Below are 19027 nucleotides of genomic sequence, written 5' to 3'. Positions count from 1 at the left end.
ACAGGTGATGGACCGAATGTGGATCAATGTCACACATTCACCCCAGTCCAAAGATCTGGGCCCAAACAAACCTCTAGATAGGCCACACCTGATCGTCATCCTGAATCAATCATTTAAAATGTTAGGGAGAGATTTATGATAGGTGTATGCCTGTTTTGTACCACTGTGCGTCACTTTTGTGACGCAGTGGTGGTGCAAAAGATTTGCTATGTTAAATAATAAGTAGGGTGTTAAGTTTTTGATGACTGTTATTCATTTACTGTTTGGTAATAGTGGTTAATAACATTTTTAATTATATTTTTCCACAGATTCAACTGCAGATCATTTCAAAATTTGAAAAATGCCAACTAAGAATCGAATTAGAAAGGCTAGAAAACGTCAAAGACAGCAGGATCATCTATTATTGCAGCAGTCCTCTCCCCAAAAAACTTGTGAAATCACCAAGAAAGCTCCGGGTAAGAGCACGAAATCATTCATAAGAATTATTTGTAGTAAAAAAAGTATTTCAACAAAAAATGTTTCAGTCCAGAAAAAGAGAAGCAATTTAAATGGAAAGGAAAGACCAATCAAAAATGTTACTGCTAGAGCAAGAGATAACTCTGTGCATGATAGTAGAAGGAAACAACAGTTTAGGGACATTCGAAAACAAATGTTCCGCAACAGGATAATAGTTAATTTATTAAAAAATATTAAGAAAGGCCAACAGAAAGTGGCATTTTATAAGAAAAAGAAAAATGTAGAGAAAATTATTGATCATGCTTTTGAAATTAAGCGAAATATGTTTATTTTGGTAATCAATAGAATTAGGACACTAAACAAGGTAATTTCTGATTTCAAATCAAATAGTAGATGGAAGAGAGTAGTTAATCGTAGTAACTTTTGTGAAGTTTTTTCTGGAGAATGGATGCATAGTTCAAGTTGTGAGGCATTTTTTAATGAGGAGAGTTATTTTCAGGATAATGATTTGGTGTTTGCAGTTGACACCAGTGGTCGAGCTTATGAAGTGAAGGATGGTTGTCCCGTTGAAAAAGAAAAACTTGTGACAACAGAGATAGAAGAGGTGTTAGGTAATGAGGTTTTAGAAAGACGTCCTAAAGGTCCTGTGTACATTTGGAAGTGTAGTTCTATTTGCAGTGTGCGACAGGATTCCATCAATTTGCTTTGTGATTTTGTACGGACATTTAATATGAAAAGTTTGAAGCAGAAAATGAAGTTGTTGCAAGAATTAGATCCTTGCAGAGTGAGACAAATGACAGGTTTGCGTGGTCATTCACTGGCTTGTCTTTCCAGGAGAGTATGCCAGAGTGTTTTTCATCATTTCAGGATGCTAGCAGTGCATCATAATAAAGTGTGGAAATTAGTGAGAATGTTGTATCATGCTAAGAGTCCAGCAATTATGCTTAAACAATTATGTGCTGCTCTTTTGCATGGCTCTGAAATAGATGTCAAGAATATTTGTGAAGAAATTGAGTTTTGTTACTTTGGAAGTAAAGATGAGAATGTTCAAATTGACCCAGAAGTAGAGGGTAATGTTGAAGATAATGTACAGGTTTCCAGTACAGATAATTTTCAGAAGGAAATTGCCACGTTTCAGATGAAATCAAGTGAGAGGCCTAATTTCACTTGTGTGTGTTGTCGACGCACTTATTACAAGAATCAGATTAAGTTAGTGGATTTATATGCAAAAAGTGAAAGGGAAAATAATAGTGAATGGAAGGATTTTGCCACATACTGGATGGTAGAAAATTATTTTGATTTGGGATCGGATCAACGTGTGTGTACTTATTGTTGTAACAAATTAAACCAAAACCAGATGCCTGCTAGGGCGGTTCATAATAATCTGGAATTGGTTGAGATTCCTTCTGAATTGAAGGATTTAAATACTTATGAATCTATTTTGATTCAAAGTATCCATCCCTTTCAGGCTATTGTAAGAATGGAGCCAAAGACAGGGAAGTTGCCTCCATCAGATTTACAGAGAGGATTAAAGGGAAGAGTTGTTTATTTGCCTCTAGATTTGAACAAAAACATTAACACAATTGGAGTAGAAAAAGTGGAAGAGGAACCTCTGGTTATCTTGGTTAATGGGGTTCCGACAAAGAATAAGAAAATATGGCAAGATTTAGTGGATGTTAGGAAAGTCAAAAAGGCAACATTGTATTTGAAGAAAAATAATAAGTACTATAAGAATGTATATGTTGCAGAAGAGGAAGTAAGTGATGAAGAGGATAGCGATTTGTGTGCTGGCCAAATTGAGAAAGCAGAGGCCTTTAAAAGTGAAGAAATATATGAACATTATAGTGTTCATCCTTTGCATTCCAAGGAAGTCATGGGGAATGCTATTGAGTTGTTTCAAATGAAACAAGCCAAAGGGAGTCCCATTAGTGTTTGGGAGGAAAGTTTGGAAGCTCGGTGTTTCCCACAGCTATTTCCAACAGGTCAAGGAGGAAGATATGATGAGCGACCTCATCAGATTCCTGCGTCTGAATACCTGACTTTACGATTGTATGCAGAAGATCCTAGGTTTCGTCAATGCATTCCCTATTTGTTTCATCTCCTGTTTGAAAGCAATCTGTCTGGACTGTCATATGCAGTGAACCACATCTTAAAAAGTGGTATACAGATGCGAAACATCTCGGCAAGTGACTTTATGCATAAAGTCAATGTCCAAGACAGTATTTTGGATTCTCACCTAATTAATCTCATGGCGTGTCAGCGTGGTACTAATGAGTACTGGTACCGTCGTCATGGTGATTTAAAATGTATGCTGAGGAACTTAGGAACTCCAACATGGTTCCTCACTCTGAGCTGTGCCGAGTATGGCTGGGAAGACTTACTTGAATTTCTACGAGAGGCAAATGGAAATATTGAAAACATTGAATTCAAGACACCTGGAGAACTGTGTTCTTTGGATCCAGTGAATGTATGCAGGTACTTCAATCATAGATTTGAAGCTATGATGTCTTTCATCACAAATAAGAAGAATCCACCTCTTGGAGAGGTGTTGGATTTCTTCTGGAGAAAGGAGTACCAAGCAAGAGGTGCTCCCCATATACATATGTTGCTGTGGATCAAGGATGCACCTAAATTTGGAACAGATCCGGATGACTTAGTGATGAATTTCATAGAACAGTATTCTACGTGTGCTGTTCCTAACGCAATGGAGAAGAAAAGCCTAAGAGAACAAGTTCTACGTTTCCAAAGCCATCGTTGTGGAAAGTACTGTCGTCGTAAATTCAGAAACAAGGACAAGTTCTACACCAAATGTCGTTTCAACTTTCCACGACCGGTGATTTCTAAAGGAAGAGTGAACAGTTTGATGTCTTCTCTGCGACATAATGTGACGAGGAAATCACCCAAAAATGCATACAATTTGAAAAGGAACGAAGAGTCCAAGTACATCAACGACTACAACCCAGTTATTTTGTCCATGTGGAATGCTAACATGGATATACAGTTTGTGGCTGACAACTGTATGGCTGTGGCTCGGTATGTGACATCTTACATCACCAAAAAAGAAAAGACAGAATTGAAGGATATGTGGGAGGATATTTCCCATGAAAAAAGCCTCAGCAAGAAGTTGTACAGTTTCAGTTTGAAGATGTTGTCGCATCGAGAAATCGGAGCTTACGAATGTTCTGACCGGTTGTCTTCAGCAAGTCTCTATGCCAAATCCAGGAGTATCCTTTGGGCGAGTCTTGGTCTTGCTGAAACGCGAAATCGAGTTCTAAAACCTGTCCGGGAAATTGAGTATTTGGCGGAAAAGGAGCCAAACAGTACCGACATTTTGAAGACCAACATGTTGGATACATATTATCCAAATCGAAGCAGTCACCTTGAGAATGTTTGTCTATATGATGTTCTACAAAATTACATATTCAAGAGGAACATCAAAGAAGATATTGAGAAAGGAGTGTATGCTGTAATTGGAAGTGAGGGATGTCTGGTCAAGCAAAGAAAATGCCAATTAGTAAATCATCGAAAATTGAGTGGCGAATCTCCAGAAAAAAAGGAGTTTTTCTATTTAGCACTTTTGCAACTTTTCAAGCCTTGGCGTGCAGAAGAGGAACTGCTTGGAGATTTCCTCTGTTACGAAGACTCTTTCACTGCCGCCAAGGAGACCATAGAATGTCCTGCTTTTCCCAAATATCAAGAAATGTTGACTTTGGAAATTGAGCAGGAAGCAACGATTGCAGCCGAGATTGCCAGAGACAGTTCTCAGGACAGTCAGAGTTCTGTTTCATTGAGTCAGGATCCACTAGGAGGACCTATTATCGAAAATGAAGCTGCCACTGCTATGAATGAAGTGGAAAGAGCCATGGCACATGCTCAGGAGGATGCGGTTAACTTAGAAGACTTGGAAAAACAACTCAACGTTGAGCAGAGGAAAATATATGACGAAGTTACCAAGCAAATTGATCATGGATTAAGTCATGAGAAGAAAGAGTGATCATGTACGTCGTTGAAGCCTGTCCGACTGTACGTGAGTGGAGAAGCGGGAACTGGAAAAAGTTTCCTTATTAAAGCAATTTCTTGTTATTTGCAGGAAAGGACTGAGTCATCGCTGTCTTGTGTTGTTACCGCTCCTACTGGACTGGCAGCACATAACATTAAAGGTATTACTTTGCATTGTCTACTGATGCTGCCAGTGGAGCATGACAACAAATTACAATACCACAAGTTATCTGGGGATGCTTGTTGTGAAGTTTCAAGAGTCTTGAGGAAAATGAAACTTCTTATCATTGACGAAGTAAGCATGGTTTCCAATGTCATGCTTGCCTTTGTGCATTTGAGAATGCAAGAAGTTCTTAAAACTGAGTATGATGTGTTATTTGGTGGCAAACACATCATTGTTTTCGGAGATCTTCTGCAGCTGACACTAGTAAAAGGACAACCTGTGTTGAAAATACTCACGCATGAAGATACCAGGAAGTGCCTAGGGAGCATTGGCAACGTCAATATATGGTTAAACTTCATTTATGCTGAACTGCATGAAAATATGCGTCAGGCAAAGGATGAAGATTACAAGAATATTCTACAAGATATTAGAATTGGAAAAGTGACCGAGCATGGGAAAGAAGCTTTAAATGCACGATTACTGTCAAATTTATATCCAGAACAAGACGTTGTGCCTGAGAATATTTTTCAGAAAATTACTGAGAAGAAATCCGGAATATGTTTGATGCCAACTCTTGCAGAATGTGCCATCTTCAACAACAAAATGTTGAATTTAGAAAAGCAAGAGATTGTGAAACTTGAAGCTATTGACAGAATAGAGCATATGGGATCAACAATTATTTTGTCTGAGAATTTGAAATCAAAATTGGATACATTAGAGAAGACTATATCTAAAACAGCGGGTTTTGAAAAGACTTTGAATGTGTGTTTAAATTGCCGAATCATTTTGAGAAGGAATTTACATGTTGAAAGAGGTCTGGTAAATGGATCAATGGGTAATGTTGTTGATTTTGAGAAATACAGAAGTAGAGATGGTATTGAATTTTTAAAAATTAAGTTTGATGGCATTGAGGAAGTACAGCTAATTGGTCGTTGTTCTGATAGGTTTTTGCTTGTTAAAGACTTATATGTTCGCCGTAAGCAGTTTCCTGTTTGCTTGGCATATGCGGTGACAATCCATAAATCGCAAGGTTTAAGTGTAGATAGTGCATTGGTGAATATTGGCAGTTCTGTGTTCAAAGAGGGTATGGCATATGTGGCATTGTCACGAGTTAGAACTTTATCGGGATTGTACTTGATTGATTGTGATGTCACAAACATTTGTGCGGATCTAGATTGTGTTAAGGAATACAATAGGTTAAGAAGAGAGTATGCGCCACATTTGCCTCAATATCCTTTGTTTGAGAAACGTGTGGTAGGCCGTAAATGAAGAAATATCAGTAATAGTAGGGAGGTTGTAGCAAAAAGCCCAAAAGTCGATGAACCGAAAATTGTAAGCAGAAAGAAAACGGATTCTGTTGAAGATGACGTCGGTTTTCAATTTGAAAACAGTTCTGGTGTCAACTGGTATGCAAATGTAGTGGTTAATGTTCTCTTTTCACAAGAGACTTTAAAAGAACAGATTGTGTTCAATTCGGAACAAAGTTTATGCTGTTTGTTGAATTCTGTGTTAGGGAAATGTAGTGCTGATAGAACAAGAGTAGAAAGTGTGTCTGAAGTTTGTTATCTATTAGACGAATGTTCAGGTCAAACAGACTTCTCTGAAAATATTCAGCAGGATTGTCAGGAGTTTTTAATGTATATGCTTGATGTATTGCAAGATGAGGGTGTAGATGTAGATCACCTGTTTGGGCTTTTTTATCAATGGCAGCATGACTGCGAGAACTGTATGGTATCAAGTACTACTAGTGTAGACTCAGAAAGATTTATATATTTAACTTTGCCAGACAGTAAATCAGTCTCCTTTAATAAGCTAGTAAAAGCAGCTTATCACAACATGGAGTGTAGCCAATGTAAATCTGAAATGATGTCAACATTATTTATACGAAGATATGGCCAGTATGTCATTTTAATGATCCAACGATGTAGGCCTGATGGATCAAAATTGACAACTTTAATAAAAAAATTTGTTGCTTCGCAGTTGTCAATATCAGGAAGGACATTTGTAACTGCAGCAATTATCTATCACGATGGTCCTTCAACAACATTAGGACATTACACAGCTTATTTAAAGTCTAGAAACGGCTGGTCATTCTGCAACGATTCTGTTGTAACTTTCAAAAAAAAATTGCCGTTTGACCTTAAAAATTCTTACCTGGTGTTTTTAAAACCAAAATTTTAAGGAAAGAATCTCGGGATTTGCTCAGAGGAATTGCAAAAGGTTCATGAAGTAGAGGGAATGTAAGTCTGCAATGCTGTCTAGATTATTGGTCCAAAACTTTTTATTATAATGTCATTTTAAAAATCCAACTATATAAACCTGATGCAAGTAAGTCTGCTTCATAGTAAGCAGTATCAGTGTCATAGGAAAAGTAGAACATGAGTGAGCAAGAAGGGTAAGATATTAGTAGTCCAGGATTGTGAAAGTAATCTTAAATGTTTTCTTTCTGAAAGTTGCGAAAATAGAAAATGACGGGATTTGATTACAAGAATTACAAGAGTTGTAAATCCCTCCAACATGATTTGGCCATGTGGAAACATGTGGTAGAATGTGAGAAGTCTTTTATTGTATGTAACATATTTTTCAAAACGATGGAGGTTTTCTTTCAGAAAGTGGCGGGCTGAAAATATTAATAGCACAACAGAGTGTATGCTGTTCATAGGACATCCTTCGACGTTATGGACAGTAAGTTAATTTTAAGGAGTTTTGAATTCAGATTTCTTATGTTGTATGGGTTTTTTAAACACAATCATTTTGATTGTGGTTTTTTTCCCCGCTGTTACATGATGAATACCTTCAAGTCACTGATTTAAGTGAAATTTGATACATTCTGAGAACAGCAAAAATAAACCATTTAACATGTATAATTAATGTTCTACTTTTTGTACTTATGATATACATTTAGAAATGTGAGGTAGATATGGAGAAACTGAGGCTTCTGTAAGTGTCAAAGTTAATGCTTACAGTGCTGCACTTCTGGGTACTGTTTATTTTTGAAAACTGAATAGGCCTCACCTCAAACAAACCTCTTGAAAGGACACATCTTATTTGCATCCTGAAACAATCATTTAAAATGTTAGACACAATTTTATGATGGCTTTACATCTCTTTTGCGCTGCTATTGCATCACTATTGTGAGACATCAGCAGTGCAAAAGATGCACCATGTTCCAAAATAGGCCTCACTTCATCAGCATCAAGATACTGTTTGTTTAATATATATATATTTAGGATTGTGTAGGGGACGTAGAGAAGCAGAGGCTTCTGTAAATGTCAAAGTTGTTGAAAAACTGTTTGTTCTTGAACCTTTTCCCTTGTCTTTTCTAATTTTTAAATACATGTTTTAATATTTTTGAAATGTTTGTTCTCTCTTTCACAGATTGAAAGTATGAAAAAAGAATTGAAAAAGTTAACAAGAATTATAAGGTAAATGTTTTCTACTCTTTTCGTTACATTTCAATCACATTCACCTACTTTAGGGCTTCAGACTATAGAGCTTTACACAAAGATTATTTAAATGTGCAAATTTGGAGCTGTGCCCGTGGGTTTTGGTTTAATACACAAGTGCATTGACGTAAAATGCGTGTGCACATTACCAAATCGCCGTCTGTTTCCTCAGGCGTACTCCTCCCACACCTTTGAAGTGAAGTTTAGCTTCACTATAAACGCCCCAGCTGCTTTACCTTCTCATTCTACTGTCCTCGCTTCGTCCCCTCTCCTGTCTGCCGTGTGCATTTCTCCTCTCCCCCCCCTCACAGTAACGTCACTCACACACACAATGCCATTCACACACGCAACGCCATTCACACACGCAACGCCACTCACACACACTACGCCATTCACACACGCAATTCATCCACGCAATGCCACTAATCCACGCAATACCACTCATCCACACAACACCAATAATCCACACAACGCCAATTATCCACGCAATGCCTCTCATCCACACAACGCCACTCATCCATTTGCAAAACCAAACAAACAAACTCTTCTATTGTGAAACCTATTGCATTTTCAATGCTTGATTCTTTCACTTCCTTATGTAATTTGTTTTCCACAATTATATCCTCTTCCTTCTTTTCTTAGGTAAATACATCTATTAAACACCATTTCTGGTTTAGTCCCTATAGCTGTCTTTCTTTTTACATCACTCTCTGTTTTCTTCTCTTGTACTTACTCCTTTATTTATTTTTTTTAAAAATTGGGGTTAGCTCCCGGTTCGCGTACCGGCGAGCGAATCGGAAAGCGAACTAAAAAAAAAACAGCTTGCCAGAGTGTTACACTTTCTAGCAATTTTTGTAAAAAGGGCAGGTAGTTCTGAAAAGTACTTTTTTTTTTGTTTTATATATTTTTTCTTTTTTGAATATTATTTGTTTTTTTTGTATTTTTTGAACACTTTTTTGTTTTTTTTGTTTTTTTTCAAAGGGAAAGAACAGAAAGAGGCATTGAAAATGGCTCAACAGGAGCAAAAAAAAAATTAAAACTTCTTGCGTTTGGAACATTGGTGTTTCTCGAAAGCCAGATTAATTAACTTCACACTCATGTTTGCGCATGAAATTAATGTTCCACAATATAAGCATGTCAGCTTCAGATGTACACATTTCTTTTGTATATTTGGAACAGTTTCGTTTGCCTCTGCCACTGAGAGAGAGATATCAGAAGATGGTCGGGCCACCGAAGTTGGGGGGTTCTGTTGTAGTTCACGCATCTCTGCTCGACTATAGTTGATTGGATGCTACCTCTGCATATGTCGGTGCATCGTGTGATTTCCAAAGCTGTATTTTTTATTAGTTCCCTTGGATAACTTCTCTTGGCAGATAAGGCACGTAGCATGGCGTGCATTGACTTTTTTTTCTCCTGGAGGAATGGAAAAAAATTGCCAGATAAAGCTTTCTTTCCGATGAGATACCCGGGGTAACTCTTGGACAAATCGTGGTCCCTCTTCTTCCTCTCCGTCTTCTTGTTCCTTTTCCTCCTCTATGTTTCCAATAAACTGTGCAGGTGGTCCTCTCTTCCTATTAGGAGATGGTGGTGGTGGTGGTGGGGGTGCAGAAGCTGAAGCTACTATTGAAGCCATCAGAGAAAATGATCAGGTCTTCCTTTCTCAAAGTTGAAAGTCAGAGTGAGAAAAAAGGTGGGGGCTTTCATCATTTGGGGAAAAAAATAATTCTAAACCAATGAAAAGTGTTATTTTTATGTCACATGACCTAGTCTTACATCATTAGGAAACCAAAAGTGAAATGAACCAATGAAAACTTTAATAAACAAGTCACATGACCTGCTCCGCTCACGCTACGCGGAGCGCGCCGCGCCTCGGATCGCTTCCGGTTCGCGTTCCGGAGCACTTCCGGGAGCGCTAACGCGGCGCGTCATAAGACGCATTACGCGACAACGTGATATGTCGCGTTTCCGCGACGCGTCACGATGTTGATTTCTGATGCGGTAGTTGCGTGAACGGAACGTTTACCGGTTAGCGGACCGGGTCACGGCATCAAATTGAGCTAACAGAAAGCTTCCCGGTTCGCGAACAAGGAGCGAACCCCAAAAATATTTTTTTTTAAAATAATCATAAACATATAAAATATAATTTGGGATATAGAGAAAAAGACATTTTACAGCTACAGATATTAGCTTTTAAAAAACCATTGAAATTCAATGAAAAAAACATAGGTTATAGACCATATATAGTTAGGAATTAGCATTTACAAAACCATATTTTACTCACACAAAACCATTGAAATTTCATATATAGTTAGTTGCCCTAACTATATATCGCGCACCCGCAATCCACTGCTGATGATGTCACATATTACATCATTCATGACATGGTCAGTGACATCACTGATGACATCACTGATGATATCTCAAATGACATCACTGATGACATCACTGATGACATCATTCATGTGGTAATACAATGAACCTCTTCAGAGTCTAATATAACCTTAGATACACTCAGTGTAAACAGACACTCACAGATTGTCACTCATCCATGGAGTTACTCATGCACCTACTCAGTCATGCAAAGAATCAATCACACCTCCATTTCCTCAACTATACAGTTATACACACCTTACTAATTCAAACATATTCTAACATATTTTTACTCTCTTATACAATCACTGATACACGTTTTCAATGATCCATGCAGCCACTCACACATTCACTGGCTCTTCTGCACAGTTATTTATATATGTCTACTCTCACATGTACTGTGTTTTACATATGTACTTACTTTGACATGTAGCACTGAGATATCCATTCACTCAGCAATACACTCATGCACACAGTCAACTGTCCATGCAGCTGTTTCCACATGCACTTTTGAACCCATACATCTAGTGAATCAACTGCTCACACATCTATGAACAGAGTCATACACCTTCCATCAACTCACACACATACTCAGTCTCCCATACAAATACCTGGGCAAACAATCAATAACCCATATAGTTACTCATGTAGCTACTGATCAACACATGCAGCAGTATACAGAACAACAGATATAATGATGCACAAAATAAGACAGTTTAGTCACTAACCCATGCACTCAGTGACACACATTTAATCACTCTCTCATACAGTCAGTCATGCACCTACTAAATCCTTCATCCAGACACTTATACATCCACTCATTCTTTAATATGTAAAACATATTTGAACTTTACAGAAACAGACAGTCACTGGATAATGTCATCAGTGATGTCATCAGTGATGTCACTGACCATGTCATGAATGATGTAATATGTGACATCATCAGCAGTGGATTGCGGGTGCGCGATATATAGTTAGGGCAACTAACTATATATGAAATTTCAATGGTTTTGTGTGAGTAAAATATGGTTTTGTAAATGCTAATTCCTAACTATATATGGTCATATGGTCTATAACCTATGGTTTTTTCCATTGAATATATATATATATATATATATATATATTACCTACTGGCTATCGCCAGTAGGTATATATAGTTAGGATTTTTTCCCTATGGGATTTTTGAAAATTCTATGTCTAATAACTTTGGCGTTTGTGGACGGAATCGGCTGAAATTTTCAGGAAAATGGCACATTCTGTTTCTGAGCAGCCCCTAAAAATTTGGTGGGGTTTCGTCAAGGGGGGGCCGAGAAAAAAGGGGGGTCCCAAAACGCGTTTTTCCCATTCATTTTTCCATAGGGCGGTTGGACTCACTTTTAGCTCGAACGGCTGAATGGATTTGCACGAAACCTGGCAAAATTGTAGGGACTGTTAGCCCGATGTGCCTTTGCTAGGTCTCAATATATGTGCTCCAGTAGTTTTTGAGAAATTAACGTTCAAAACAAGATATATATCTGTAACAGCGCTCCGGGCAGCGATCCGGTCCGCTTACTTTTCGCGAAACGGAACTTTGCGCGCAGAAAGCTGATTGGCTCTCCGGTGTCTGTCAACATTCTAAACAGTCCGGAGCGGCCGCCATCTTATCTCTCGGTAGGATCGAGAGAGAAGAAGAGGTGAAAAACGAAGGGGGAATTTAATGAAAGGGGGCAAGGTATACCCCTCTTGACCCCCTAGGATTGTTGTTGGGGTTATTAAAGGGTCCCGTGGGGAAAATAAAAAAAAAATGATTTTTCACGGTAGAAGCGCTTCACGGGCCGCGAACTGGGCCGCAAACTGGTAGCGAAACGGGAATTCGCCATTTTGTGCTTCGTTTTAATTGTTTAGAGACAAAAATTATCGCCGCACATCGGCCACAATGCATGAATATCGCTGAAAAGTCAGCGATATTCATGCATTATCCAGCAAATGCTCTTAGCCATGTTATCCACCTTCCATTGGATAACAGAAAGCTGATTGGCTCTCCGGTGTCTGTCAACATTCTAAACAGTCCGGAGCGGCCGCCATCTTATCTCTCGGTAGGATCGAGAGAGAAGAAGAGGTAAAAAACGAAGGGGGAATTTATTGAAAGGGGGCAAGGTATACCCCTCTTGACCCCCTAGGAATGTTGTTGGGGTTATTAAAGGGTCCCGTGGGGAAAATAAAAAAAAATGATTTTTCACGGTAGAAGCGCTTCACGGGCCGCGAACTGGGCCGCAAACTGGTAGCGAAACGGGAATTCGCCATTTTGAGCTTCGTTTTAATTGTTTAGAGACAAAAATTATCGCCGCACATCGGCCACAATGCATGAATATCGCTGAAAAGTCAGCGATATTCATGCATTATCCAGCAAATGCTCTTAGCCATGTTATCCACCTTCCATTGGATAACACGGCTAAAAACTGCTCTGTGCGTGAGCTTTTTTTTTTTTTTTTGCTGCGTGACGTTTGTTAACGTTCGATTCGATGGAAATCAGGAAGTGTTGACCACCATTTTGTCACTGCGAGTAAATATTTTGTTATAAATGAATCCTTATTGATAAACATTGTCTGCGCCATCTTGCGTTTTTGTCCAATGCCACAATTTTGTCGTGCACGGCAGCCATTTTAGATGCCTTGACCAGAGCCACTCTCTGCACGCCGCCGATCCTCAGCATGGCTCCCCACCCTCGCAAGCATCTCCCCCACGCACTGGTCACCCCCGCTGTTTCTCTCATGCATGGGCCATATACTTCCCCCCATCTGCGCTGCTCTTCTCTGAGAATCACACCCTGTGCCCGCCCGACACCTCCTTTTCACCCTATTCACTACCGCACCCTCTGACACTCCTCTTCCTCTGTGTCCGATTGTCCAGGCCGGACCTAGGCTATCACCTAGCCCTGCGGATGTAGTTTATGGCCCCAGCTGTAGAGTATCCAGACATGCCAACCCTCCCGATTCAGGCGTGAGACTACTGATTTCAGTGCTAGTCTCCCGCCTCCCGATTCCTGCAAGCAAAAACCCGGGGGCATATTACCAACAACTAGCGATAATTTTTGTCTCTAACTTGTTTAGAGACAAAAATTATCGCCGCACATCGGCGAATTTTATCGCACATAAACCTTGCTATTAGCAAGGTTTATCGCAAATGCGATAAAAAACGGCCGCAATGCATGAATATCGTTGAAAAGTCAGCGATATTCATGCATTATCCAGCAAATGCTCTTAGCCATGTTATCCACTTCCCATTGGATAACATGGCTAAAACTGCTCAGGGCAGGTGTTAGCTTTTGGAGATATTCGCGCTTAGCGCGAATATCTCCAAAAGTTGGTAATAGGAGATAGCGATGGTTAGGGACTGTTTCCAGTCGCTAAAATCTTGGCACGCTCACTTTGCATGTCATTAGTGATAAATATCACTGATATGCAAAGCGGGGCCCAAGATGGTCACTATCACCTTTTAGCTGTCACTAACTGGTGTTAGCGACAGCTTGGTAATAGGGAGATAATTTTATCTCTTTTTTTTTTGGCTTTTAAAGCCCAAAAAGCGGAAATAAACCCCCTTGATAATATGCCCCATGATTTCTCGGGGGTTTCAGCTGACAGGGCTTGGTATTGTGTTACGTGCTAATTCTTCCAGGAAACGTCAGAGGGTCGATGCAGGGGTTCTAGAAGGGGTGATAAACCATTTAAGCCTCATGAACAAGCGCATGGTCTTTTAAAGATTTGTGAAGTACTCGGGCGGCGGTGTGTGTGTGCCCTCTTTCAGGAGCGGGCGGGGGGGGCACTGCCAGCAACTTGCCAGGCCAGGCAGTGTTCAACACGTGCATCACCCTTTCTCTACCTGCTATTGCGCTCCATGCTTCGGAAAGGTAAGAAAAAGAACGTGCATTTGAGTTTGAAATGTCCGATCTTGTAGCAGTACACTTGCAAAGCCCACACATGACAATAACCCGATTCAAGGCCCCATTCACTCGATTTTTTAAACATATATAGCACTCCAACAAAGTTAGATTTTAAAACTTTATTAACATTTAACTATAATGAACGGAACAAAAACTGTAAAAACATTTAAACATTTTTCACCCAAAAAAGCAACAATGGTCAGAAGCTGTCTTTTGTGCGAATAGTCCCAAGGCAGCACAACGTGCAGAGTTCTGGACGGCACCCAGGTGATGTCGCCTGGGTGCCGCACTGGTTTTGGGATCCTACAATGCTGCTCCGAAAATTGGCGTGGGGCGTCCCGGGTGGGGCGGGGGGAGGCCTCGTCAGTAGCGGTCTGTTGTGCGAATAGTCCCAAGGCAGCAGAACGCGCTGAGATGTTGATGGCACCCAGGTGATGTCCAGTAAACTGCCGCACTGGTTTTGGTATCCTACAATGCTGCTCCGAAAATTTGCGTGCGTCGGCCCGGGGGGGGGGGGGGCGTGGGGGAGGCGGCGTGAACGGGCCTCCCCAGGTGGCGGCCATCCAGCTGAGTTGCGCCCGCTCTTGCGGCTACAGCGTCTCGCTCACCATGTTGTTGAGTTGCTCCCCCTCTTGCAGTGCAGCGATAGGCGCCTGCCACATGACTCTTAAAATGGCGGACGGCTCTTCGGTTTTGGGCCTGGTCCACTGAAATGGCCCTGGGACACCTTGGAACTCGGACGCTTGCCTGCTAGGGCTTGGGCTCCATTCTCGAAAAGCGTCCCCTCAGCCGTGAAGATTCTACAAAAGTCTTGGGGGCCCCCGACTCCCGCAGGCTTCCGGTGGGGAGCGGCTGCCATGATTGCTCGCGGAATGACCACGACGGAGCCACGAGATGGTGGTGCTCTCATGCTGACGCCAGCTTCAGTCTGAATGATCCAGAAACAAGGTGGGGCTTTCATCGTTTGGGAAAAAAAAATGTTCTAAACCAATGAAAAGTGTTATTTTTAGGTCATATGACCAAGCCTTCCATCTTTAGGAAACCAAAAGTAAAATGATCCAATGAAAAGTTTTATAAACAAGTCACATGACCTGTTATGCGGCATAGGTCTACAAAAAGCGTAGAAAATCCGTTGGCACGTGAGGCGGCGTCAGTAGCGGACCGATGTGCGAATAGGCCGAAGGCAGCACAACGCGCCGAGATCCGGATGGCACCGAGTTAGTGTCCAGCAAGTTGCTGCACTGGTGTGGCTATCCTAAAATGCTGCGCCGAAAGACGGCGTGTCCAGCTGAGTTGCGGTCACTCTTGCGGTACAGTGACTCGAACGCGCCGAGATCCGGATGGCACCGAGGTGGTGTCCAGCAAATTGCCGCACTGGTGTGGCCATTCTACAATGCTGCGCCGAAAGACGGCGTGTCCAGCTGAGTTGCGGTCACTCTTGCGGTACAGTGACTCGAACGCGCCGAGATCCGGATGGCACCGAGGTGGTGTCCAGCAAATTGCCGCACTGGTGTGGCCATCCTACAATGCTGCGCCGAAAGACGGCGTGTCCAGCTGAGTTGAGGTCACTCTTGCGGTACAGTGAGTCGAACGCGCCGAGATCCGGATGGCACCGAGGTTGTGTCCAGCAATTTGCCGCACTGGTGTGGCCATCCTACAATGCTGCGCCGAAAGTCGGCGTGGGGTGCCCCGTTGGCTTATGAGGTGATGTCAGTAGTGGACCGATGTGTGAATAGGTCGGAACCAGCACAAGGCGCCAAGATCCGAATGGCAAGTCCTGGATGTTGAGTGCCTCAGTTGAGATTTCTGAGCAGTGCTTGTAAGACTGTCTGAAGCTTATTTGCACCTGCTGCAGCTTCACTATTGCCCTGGTGTGGCCAAAGGTCGCACATGACATAGGCGGCCGGCTCCCGAGGTCCGGCGGAACTTTTTTCCTTTTCCTTTCTGCTTCTTTTCCTACAATCCGTTTCATCTGAAGACACGACCAGGTCCCTGAATGTGTGCAGGGGGACGCTATTGATTGAATGAAAATGGCGGCTTGACACAAAGCTGACTCAAGCGTTGCTGTTGATGCTAAACAGACAAAAATTGGTTTTCAGTTTGTACATTCTTCAGGATTTTTTTTTCTATCCAAGTCTGATTGAGAGTTTGTAGAAAAATGGCTTCAGATTTTCCACATACTACTCTTCAACATTCTTCCTAAATGTAACAATGTGAAACTCACTAGCAGAACGGCTGTTTCTGTTTCCTTTCAAAATGCTGCCAACAATATTTTCTGAATGGAAGACACCATCTTGTAGCATAAAGGGCCGAAAGGGGTTCTGGTCTGGCCGATGGTTGGTGGAGACATTTTGACTATATCTTGGACCTGCCCGGCCTCGCACAAAATGGCGCCGGTATAAATGGGACTCGTAACTCCTTGCCCGCAAATGTATATCTAGAAAATGTTATTGTAAGTGGCCCTGTCGTATTTTAATTACAAAATGTACGTCCACCGATTCCGCAACTGTTAGACACCTTTGTTCTTGCAACCTAATGGCCCGCTCGTTACGTTCCTTTACAGTGTAAATGTCTCCTCATTATATACGATTTCTGTTTGCTCCGTGGCCGGCCCACGTGGTTATAGGCCCGTATTTGTATACTGACATTTTCACAATAAAGGTTTTTAAAACAAAACACGGTAGTAGTATTTACATTGGTAAAGTTTTTACTTTTAGTCACTGTTTTCGAATCAGTAAAAGGCAAGTGAAATAAAGCAGTCCAATTACATGACGGATAAAAGGTATAATATGTAGGAACGCAGTAAAGATAAATGGTCAAGGGCAGTTGTGTTTTTCATTTCTGCAACATAAAGTGATCGATAAGAATCTGATAATCAGGCGTATCGGCGACTAAGACAGCAGGCCGAGTCTCTTTTACTCAACGGCTCCGTCATGGAACGAAGAAACGCCCTTTTTCTCGAAAAAGGAATATATTTTACTTGCAGGACAGTTGTAAATTTTCCGGGAAAGTACATTAGCCTGGAATATTATAACATATATGTTTTAAAAAAAATAATGTTCGAAAACAATAAAAAGCGTAATTTTTAGGTCATATGACCAAGCTTTTCATCATTAAAATAACAAAAGCAAAATGAACCAATGAAAAGTTTTATTAACAAGTCACATGACCTGCTATGCTTACGTTACGCGCTGCGCGCCGCGCCTCGGATCACTTCCGGGTGCGCTAACGCGGCGTGTCATATAACGCATTACGCGACAACGTAGGTCAAGAATATAGTCAAAATGTCTCCACCAACCAGCGTTCGGAACACAACCCCTTTCAGCAGTCCAAAAAGTTCTGTTAAATGACAACAGAGGGGACAGGCAAGAAGAACCATCAGTCAAAGAGGGGAGGGCAAGTTCTTCTCTTCCGGGTCATGTTGGGGCGCTACCGGAACTGATCGAATTGGTAGTCTACAGTGTTTCTGGATGTTTCAGACTAAAGCTGGCATCAGCATGAGAGCACTACCATCTCGTAGCTCCGTCGTGGCCATTCCACGAGCAATCATGGCAGCCGCTCCCCACCAGAAGCCTGCTGGAGTCGGAGGCCCCCAAGACTTTTGTAGAATCTTCACGGCTGAGGGGACGCTTTCGAGAATGGGACCCAAGCCCTATCAGGGAAGCGTCCGAGTTCAAAGGTGTCCCAGGGCCATTTTAGTGGACCAGGCCCAAAACCGAAGAGCCGGCCGCCATTTTGAGAGTCCTGTGGCAGTCGCCTATCGCTGCACCGCAAGAGCGGGAGCAACTCAACTACATGATGAGCGAGACGCTGTAGTCGCAAGAGCGGGCGGTAAACAGCAGAATGGCGGAAGAGGCACAGTGTAGCAAAAGCGGGCGGAATGGCAACTGAAACGGTAAAGGGGCGCCCCACTACAGCGTGTCTTCAGGTCAAACGGATTGTGGGACAAGGTCCAGAATTGAAGAGTCATCAAAAGGCAAAAAGTTCCGCCGGACCCCGGGAGCCGGCCGCTTATGTCGGGGGCGATCTCAGGCTACACCAGTGCTATAAGACTTGGGGAGGGTGTCGGAGCCAAGCGTCTTCTCCGAGTCCATGGCCATCACACCGCCCCTCAGGGGCCTCCGTCAAGCTGTTTAGGAAGGTAACATATCACATTGTTTTCTAATGCAGTCAGGTCCACAAACAACACTCACTTACTTTGAGAATAGTGAAGCTGCAGTAGGTGGAAAAAAGCTTCAGACAGTGTTACAAGCACTGCTCAGAACTCTTAACTATGGCACCCAACATCCAGAACTTATGCCATTTGAGAATGGCAGTGACATTGAAGCAACTCAGGGACCAAAACCATTAACGTACTTTCACGTATGAAAAACTTACTTGGGGAGGGGGCAGGAGCGAAGCGCCCCCTCCCATTCCGCGCCACCACACCGTATGTTGAAAATCTGAAGCCAACGTTCTACAAAGTCAACCAACCTTGGATTGAAAAATATAGAAAAATGTACAAACTGAAAACCAGTTTTGGTCTGCATAGCATCAGTAGCAATGCTTGCTATCAGAGTGCATGAGTTTCATGCTCGATCGATTGAGCTAGCCGGATCGGGCAATAAAAAGTATAAAATAGTTATGTAAATAGTTATTTAATAAAATGTTTTACCCTGTTTCTTTGCTGGTGTG

This window comes from Lissotriton vulgaris, chromosome 10 (assembly GCF_964263255.1).
Source record: "Lissotriton vulgaris chromosome 10, aLisVul1.2, whole genome shotgun sequence".
NCBI lineage: Eukaryota > Metazoa > Chordata > Amphibia > Caudata > Salamandridae > Lissotriton > Lissotriton vulgaris.
The sequence above is the reverse complement of the archived record's forward strand: the minus strand, read 5'-3'. Positions refer to the sequence as shown.